This window comes from Lucilia cuprina, chromosome 5 (assembly GCF_022045245.1).
Source record: "Lucilia cuprina isolate Lc7/37 chromosome 5, ASM2204524v1, whole genome shotgun sequence".
NCBI classification, from domain to species: Eukaryota; Metazoa; Arthropoda; class Insecta; order Diptera; family Calliphoridae; genus Lucilia; species Lucilia cuprina.
Window position 1 is genome coordinate 12446802 of NC_060953.1, and position 7533 is coordinate 12454334.

Below are 7533 nucleotides of genomic sequence, written 5' to 3' on the forward strand. Positions count from 1 at the left end.
ATAAATATATCTGTATCAATTGAAAAAAAAAAAAAAACTCAAACACATGTTTGTACATAAGTATTTATTACGCACTTACTCATATCTACTTATTAAACCTATTAGAAAAAAAGAAAAAAAAAATAGAACACCATATTATTATAATGCATAAGTATGTTCAAATTGGAAATTTAAAACCTTATCAAGGGGATTGTGTGCTGTTTTTCTTTTTCTCTTCTCTTTCAACATAAAATTATCAATAAAGATTTTGATGGTATTCAAATTTAAATGTATATAAATACATACCTATATTTATTTGTATGTATTACTGATTTCAAATTTCCAGTCAAATAACTCAAGTGTGAATATTTATACAGATAATATAGATAAGAAATATAAAATATGTTAAAAATTTTCAAAAAAAAAAAAAAAAAATAAATAAATAAAAAGGAAAGGAAATTAAATAAGTAGAAGAAAAAGATATTAAGTATATACATATATTTATGAAATTAAAGATAAATTTAATGAAGGCAATATTTTTTTTTTACATCAACAGTTAAACTCACTCTGCTGGCGTTAAGTAGATATGGAAAAACATATATTGATAAGAAAACGAAGCGAAAAAATCTATTAAAGAAATAAAATTGGAAATGGTATTGATGTTGCTAAAAGACTGAAAATAAATTGTATTCAAAAATATGTGTGTATTTAATTTCAGCTGTAAACATGTACGTTGCTTGGCGACTATGGGACAGGAGGTAAATGTACTAATTTGTTTTTCTTTGAGGTTTGAGGAGTTTTAATTTTCAATAAAAAAATTAAACATTTTAAAATAAAATTAAATGTTTTTTTTTTTGCATTTTTATCAATTAAACATAATTTTATTAATATTTTGTACAAAATGTTTTTCAGTCTTTCTAATAAAAAGAATAGTTTAAAGAAATTTCTATTCTCAAAGGGTTTTTGTGTATATTTGTTAATTTTTTGTGCTTTGCCAAGCTTTATAGTAAACAAACTAAATTTTTACTGATATTTTTATTACAGAAGCTTTTTTCTAAAACTCATTGTTTAAACAATTATAATACTTCAATCGTCGTTCTTATTTAACAATTTTTACTAAGATTTTCATTCAAAAAGCTTTTATATACAAAACATTTTTTAGGCTTTTCATTAAAAAAAAAACATGCTAAGCTTTTCATTCGAAAAGTTAAGGATTTTATTTAAAAAAACATTGATAAGCTTTTTATTAAAAAATAGCATTACACACCAATGCTAGGCATTGTATTAAGTCATCTGTATACAGCTTTTAATTCAAAAAGCTTTATAAAGGATTTTATTAAACAAAGCTTTATTAAGCTTATCATTCTTAAAGCTTTGTGAAACATATTGTTCCAAAGGTTTTGTATTTTAAAAGCGTTTTTTATACAAAAAAAGTTTTTTATACAAAAATTATTATGGTTTTCATTTAAAAACTTGTGTTCAACTTTTAAATAAAATGCTTTCCATTTTAAAAAGTTTAAAGCTTTTTATTTAAAATTAAGCTTTATATAGTTTTTATTAAGGCTTAAAAAGTTTTACTAACCTTATTATTAAAAAGCTTTTTTTAAGCTTATTTTTAAACTTTTCAGTCAAAAAACTTTATTTTCATCATTATTGTAAAAAAGCTTTTTTTTAAATTTTCTACTACTTTTAGACAAAATATATTTTGATGACATAAACGTATATTATTCAAAAGCTTTTCTATGTCTTTTTTAAATCTTTTTAAACATAAACAAAAGGCTATTGTACATAAAGTTTTTAAAAAAATTATGCAAAGCATTTTTTACAAAAATCTCTTTAAGCTTTTTTTTAAAAAAAGCTTTTAAGGCATTTATGCTTTTTTAGACTTCTATGCAAAAACTTTTTAAGTCTTTTATTTATAAAAGCTTATTTAGACTTCTATGCAAAAAAATAAAAAAGCTTTTTTAGACTTCTTTGCAAAAAACTGTTTAAGCCTTTTAGTCAAAAACAGCTTTTTATGCATTAGGCTTTTTAGAATTTTATGCAAAAACCTCGTAAAACTTTTTATTTGAAAAAGCTGTTAAAGCCTTTTATGCACAAAGCTTATTAGGATTATTATACATAAAGGTTTTTTAGTCCTTTACACATTAAGATTTTTTAGAATTTTGTGCAAAAAAAAAACTTTTAAAACCTTCCATTTGAAAAAGCTGTTAAAGGCTTTTATGCACAAAGCTTCCAAAGCCTATTATACATAAAGCTTTTTTTAGACTTTTTTTGCAAAAAAAAAAACTTTTTAATTCTTTTTTGCAAAAAAATCTGTTTAAGCCTTTTATGAACAAAACTTATAAAGCCTATTATAGTGGCCTCCGATAGGTTAGTGGTTAGTGTTCTAGTCTGGTAGACCGGAGGTGGTGGGTTCGATTCCAACGTCAGGCACTGGTTAAGGTGCGCACAACAGGTCCGATAAAGGCCTAGGCGTATTTCTTCGTACATAAAGCTTTTTTTAGATTTTTATGCAAAACAACTTTTTAATTCTTTTATTTAAATAAATTTTTTAAGCCTTGAATCCTTTTATGTAAAATGCTATTTAATTATACAAAAAAAACTGTCTTATATACAAAAAGCTGCTTCAGCTTTTTACAACAAAAGTTTTCAAAGTTTTTATGTATTTTAGAATAAGCCTTTAATGCAAAAAACTTTTTAAGTCTTATATACAAAAAGCTTTTGACACAAAAAGTTTTTAAGTCTTTTAAAATAAAAAAAAAAAAAACTTTATTCTGAAGTATAAGAAATTTTTTTTATGAAAAAGTATTTATAAAGCTTTTTTCACAAAAATCAATATGATTTTTTTAAGCTTTTTATGGTTTTTTGACCAAAAAGCCAAATATGTTAGAAAGCTTTTTACTAAAAAATTTTATAAAAAAATTTTGTATTGTTTTATCTTTAACGGCGTATACTTAATATTTAATTATTTCTGTTAATCGATATTACGTATACGTATGCAAGTATGCAACTTATATAGAAATAATATGAAAGTTTTGTAATTTTTTTAATATTTAATATAAAAAACATTTTAAATCCTTTCTTATCTTTGTAAAATAAAAAGCCATTACAACAGGCTTTAAAACTTTAACATAGACACATATGTATGTGTGTATTTATGTATGTTCTACGTACATTTAAAAACACACACACTTTACAACATGTTTCTTTTTTTTAAGAAATATGTACCCATCATTATGGTTGTAATTATTTTATGGATGAACAGTAAGCGACAGATAGAGAGTGAGTAAAAGTATAATATATGAATTAAAATGCATTTTCATAATTTCATTTGCTGGCATTTTCCATGCATTTTTTTCTGATTTAAAATGAAAATTTCCCATTATATAATGAAGTAAAATTTCATTGTTTCATTTAAACAATTGCATTTACTCATCGCAAAGTATTTATTAAAAACGAGGGTTGTTTTTTAACATTTCATATTTCTGCTTAAATAAAGTTCGAGCAAGATTATTTTAATTATTTTAAAAACCCTCGTTTTAAAAGATTTATTTTTTTTTATATTTTCATTCATAAATTTCATTTTTAATATCACTCCCTGATTGTTCTTTTTTTTTACTCCTGTAGAGTGTTTGGATGTATGTATGAAGTATATGGTGCCCTTAGTTTTTTTTTCACTTTATTTTATGTATAGCCTGCATCAGTAGCTGCAAGCACATTGAGGCAACAATAAAAAACACTTGCGTTAAAATTGTATAATTTTTATGTTTTACTTTTGAAATATGAATGAATTTTTGTACATTAAACGTTTTTACTATTTAGTGTTTTTTTTTTCATCTTCATAGTTTTTGGGGAATTATGACTGTAACTATGGCACAACTATAATTTATTGGTCGTTTTTTTAAGTGCAAGTAAAATTAATGTTCAAAATGCTGTTGGCAAAAGTTTTGTCCTTTTTTTACAATGTTGATCAATTATGTGACGGATGCGAAAAAAAAGAAAGGCAGGCGAGGGGGGTTTTATTTAAGAATGACAAACACATCAAATAGTGTCAAATGGAAAGCTTATTTTATTAAAAATAAGTTTTAAATGAGTAGACTTTAATATTTTTATAAAAAAAACAATTAATATAAGAACGCAAATACTAAGAATAATATTAAAAAGCTTTTTGAATAAAACTTAAGTCAAACTTTATAAATACTTTTGGGTAAAATGAAAAATAGAGATTGCTTTTAATAAAAGGCATAATAAAGTTGAATAATTTTTAATTAAAAGCTTATGAATAATATATTTTTTCACAAAAAATAGTTATAAACCAATAAAACAGAACTAAAGCTTAAGTAAGGTTTTCAAACAAAAAGCTTAATAAAGCTTTTTAAATAAAAAAAAAAATAAGAATTGAGGTTCTTTAGTTCCTTTAAGAAAAAAGTTTAGTGAAAAAGCTTAAGCAAGCTTTTTGAGAAAAAAGTTTTGTGAAAAAGCTTAATCAAGATTTTGATGTAAAAAACTTAATCTAGATTATAAGGTAAAAATCTTATGCAAGCTTTTTGATTAAAACAGCTTAAACAAGCTTTTATTTGTAAAATTCCATAATGGTTTTTGGAGATAACACAAAAAGTATAAAGCTTAGAAAAGCCCTTTTTCAATATGTTTAACCAAGAGAGCTTAGTAAAGCGTTTTAGCTTAATAAACCTTTTTATACCCTATACCACTTTAGTAGGGAGGGTATATTGGGTTTGTGCTGATGTTTGTAACATACAAAAATATTCATCCTATACCCACCTTAAAGTATACCAATCGGCTTAGAGTCGATTAAGCTATGTCCGTCCGTCCGTCTGGCTGGCTTGCTGGCTGTCCATGTAAACCTTGTGCGCAAGGTACAGGCCGCAATTTTCAAGATAATTGGATGAAATTTGGGACACACGCTTCTCAAGGACGAAGCCTATTAAAAATGGTTGAAATCGGTACATTATTTCGACTAGCCCCCATACAACCGTACCCCCCAAATAGGGCCTTTTGGCTTATAATTAATTTAAATGATCTATTATGTTAACAAAAATCGACAAAACTTAGTTTTATAAAACTTCAAATGACATTACCGATTTTTGTAATGATCGGGCTTCATTTGACCCTATCCCCCATACAAACTCCATTTCAGAAAATGACCTAAAGGTCAAAATTCATTTACAAACACTAATAACACTTTTAAATTCTACATAAATAATATTGAAGAAGACTTTACTCCCCCTACGAACATTTTTAAGGATAGGGCCATATATTGCCCTACTTCCCTTTGAGCCCTCTTAAAAAAATCTCTTTTTTGCCAAAAAAAAGTAAAAATATTCCGAAATAAAGTTAAAAAAAAAACAAAGCAAATGATTAATTTTTTTAAATAATCCCCATTTTTAACATACAGACTGACTGGTGTAGGGTATCATATGGTCGGCTACGCCCGACTATACATTCATACTTATTAAATGTGATGATTAACAAAGAGAAAGAAAAAAGCATTCAGACAAAACGCTTAACTAAGACATCTGAGTATGAATATTTGAACAGAGACTTGAATAAGCTTTTCGGATAAATAAGTAAAAAAGCTTTTATGAACAAAAAGGGCATGAAAGTTTTTTTGTATAAAGTGCGCGTGAAATCTTCTTGTATAAAAAGTAAAGAACTTATATATTTTGATATTATGTCAACTTTTTTAACAAAAAGCTTATAATATGTTATGAAACCTTATTGAAAGCTTTTTTAACAAAAATATTTTGAATTCCTTTTTAATCAAAAGCTACTTTAATAAAAGCTTAATGAAGCTTTTTGAATAAGAAACTCAATGAAAACATTTTGAAAACCAGCATAACTTTCAGTAGAAAAACTTACAGATTTCTTAAAAAGAACTTTTTTTTAACAAAAACATTAAGATGTGTTTTAGAACAGATCGGTTATCAATATATATTTCTCTCTTAGTATACTTTCCAAAGTAAAGGACATTATGTTTGACGCCTTGCACCCTTGTACATAATATTCTGTTTTAACTTCAATATAGACTTAAGACAAAAATAACTACATGTTCAGTAACATATCTAAATTAATAACAAAATTTGGTGTTAAAACGATAATAACATAAACATATTCCACCTTATTGACATTAAAGCTTAAAATGTAACATATAAAAAATAAATTTCCATATAAATGTGTTATTAAAAAAGAATTTGAAGTAATTGTAGAAGACAACTAGGCCGCCTTATGCATATGTGTAATGTTTATTGAATTGAATAAATATATTTGCATTAGCAGTTCTTGGTGGAGGAGGTGTTGGCAGTTGGAGGTGTTTATTGAAATCACAAAGTAGTAGCAAAAGCTAAATAAACATTACACCCATAAACATATATTTAATGATGGTTGAAATGATGGAAAAAAAAACAAATGAAAAAGAAAACAAAACTCACATTATAATAATGTTTGATAATTGACAGGCAGTAAAGTTTTGAAAATATGTATATGAGAATGACACACACACACAAATACGTGCAAGTACTTGAACACACTTGTGGAAGAAAACGCATAGAAATATTGACAATATAGCCTTGTATAGACACAGTGTTTGCAGGAGGTGTCTTTGTAAAGCTCTAATGAGTTTAACTTCTTATAAACAAACATACCTTTATCATTGCTTAACGTAACCAACTAGAAATAAGATTAACATTTTGTCACAAAATTAAAAAAGATTTTGTAAAGAATATGTATGTAAAATGTCATTATAACTTTATTCAAAATCTCTTAGTTTCTGGAATTATATTGCAGTTGGTTACGTTTGTATTAATGCAATTTGTAGCCCCCTAGTTGTCGTTAAAGAAAGTTAAAACATTTTTCAAATATTATGGAAAAGAAATATAAAATCTCTTTCCTTTATTAATGTATTTGTAAATGTTAGTTTGTAGCAGTAATCGTGTTCTTCATTTATTTAGTTTTTTTTTATGCGTGATTTTTAATGATACATTATTATGACCTGAAACAAGCTGATATCATGTATTTATACAGTATTTGTTTATACACACAAGTATTTGAAATACTTAATAATACTCCTATGAACAACAACTATAAGAAACACTTGGAAAGAACCCAGCAGTATTGGAACGAAATCTTTTCGAATAGATTTGAGGGTATTTAAGTAAAGAAATTATAACTGTAGAAGATTTGACAACTGATTAAATAAACATTTTATTGAAAAAGCTTTTTGAAACTTTTCCTCAAGAAGGCTTTATGGATTTGAATGTCCAAAAACTTTGGTAAACTTTTTCTTAAATAAGCTTTATAAACTTTTTTTCAAAAAAGCTTTGGCAAACTTTTTATTACTTAAATATAAACTTTTTCTCAAAACAGCTTTGTTAAACTTTTTCTTGAAAAATAATAATAATTAAACTAATCATTTAACTAACTAACTAACTAACTAACTAACTAACTAACTAACTAACTAACTAACTAACTAACTAACTAACTAAATAACTGACTAACTAAGTAAAACTACTCTAAAGGTTATCGAAATAGCGA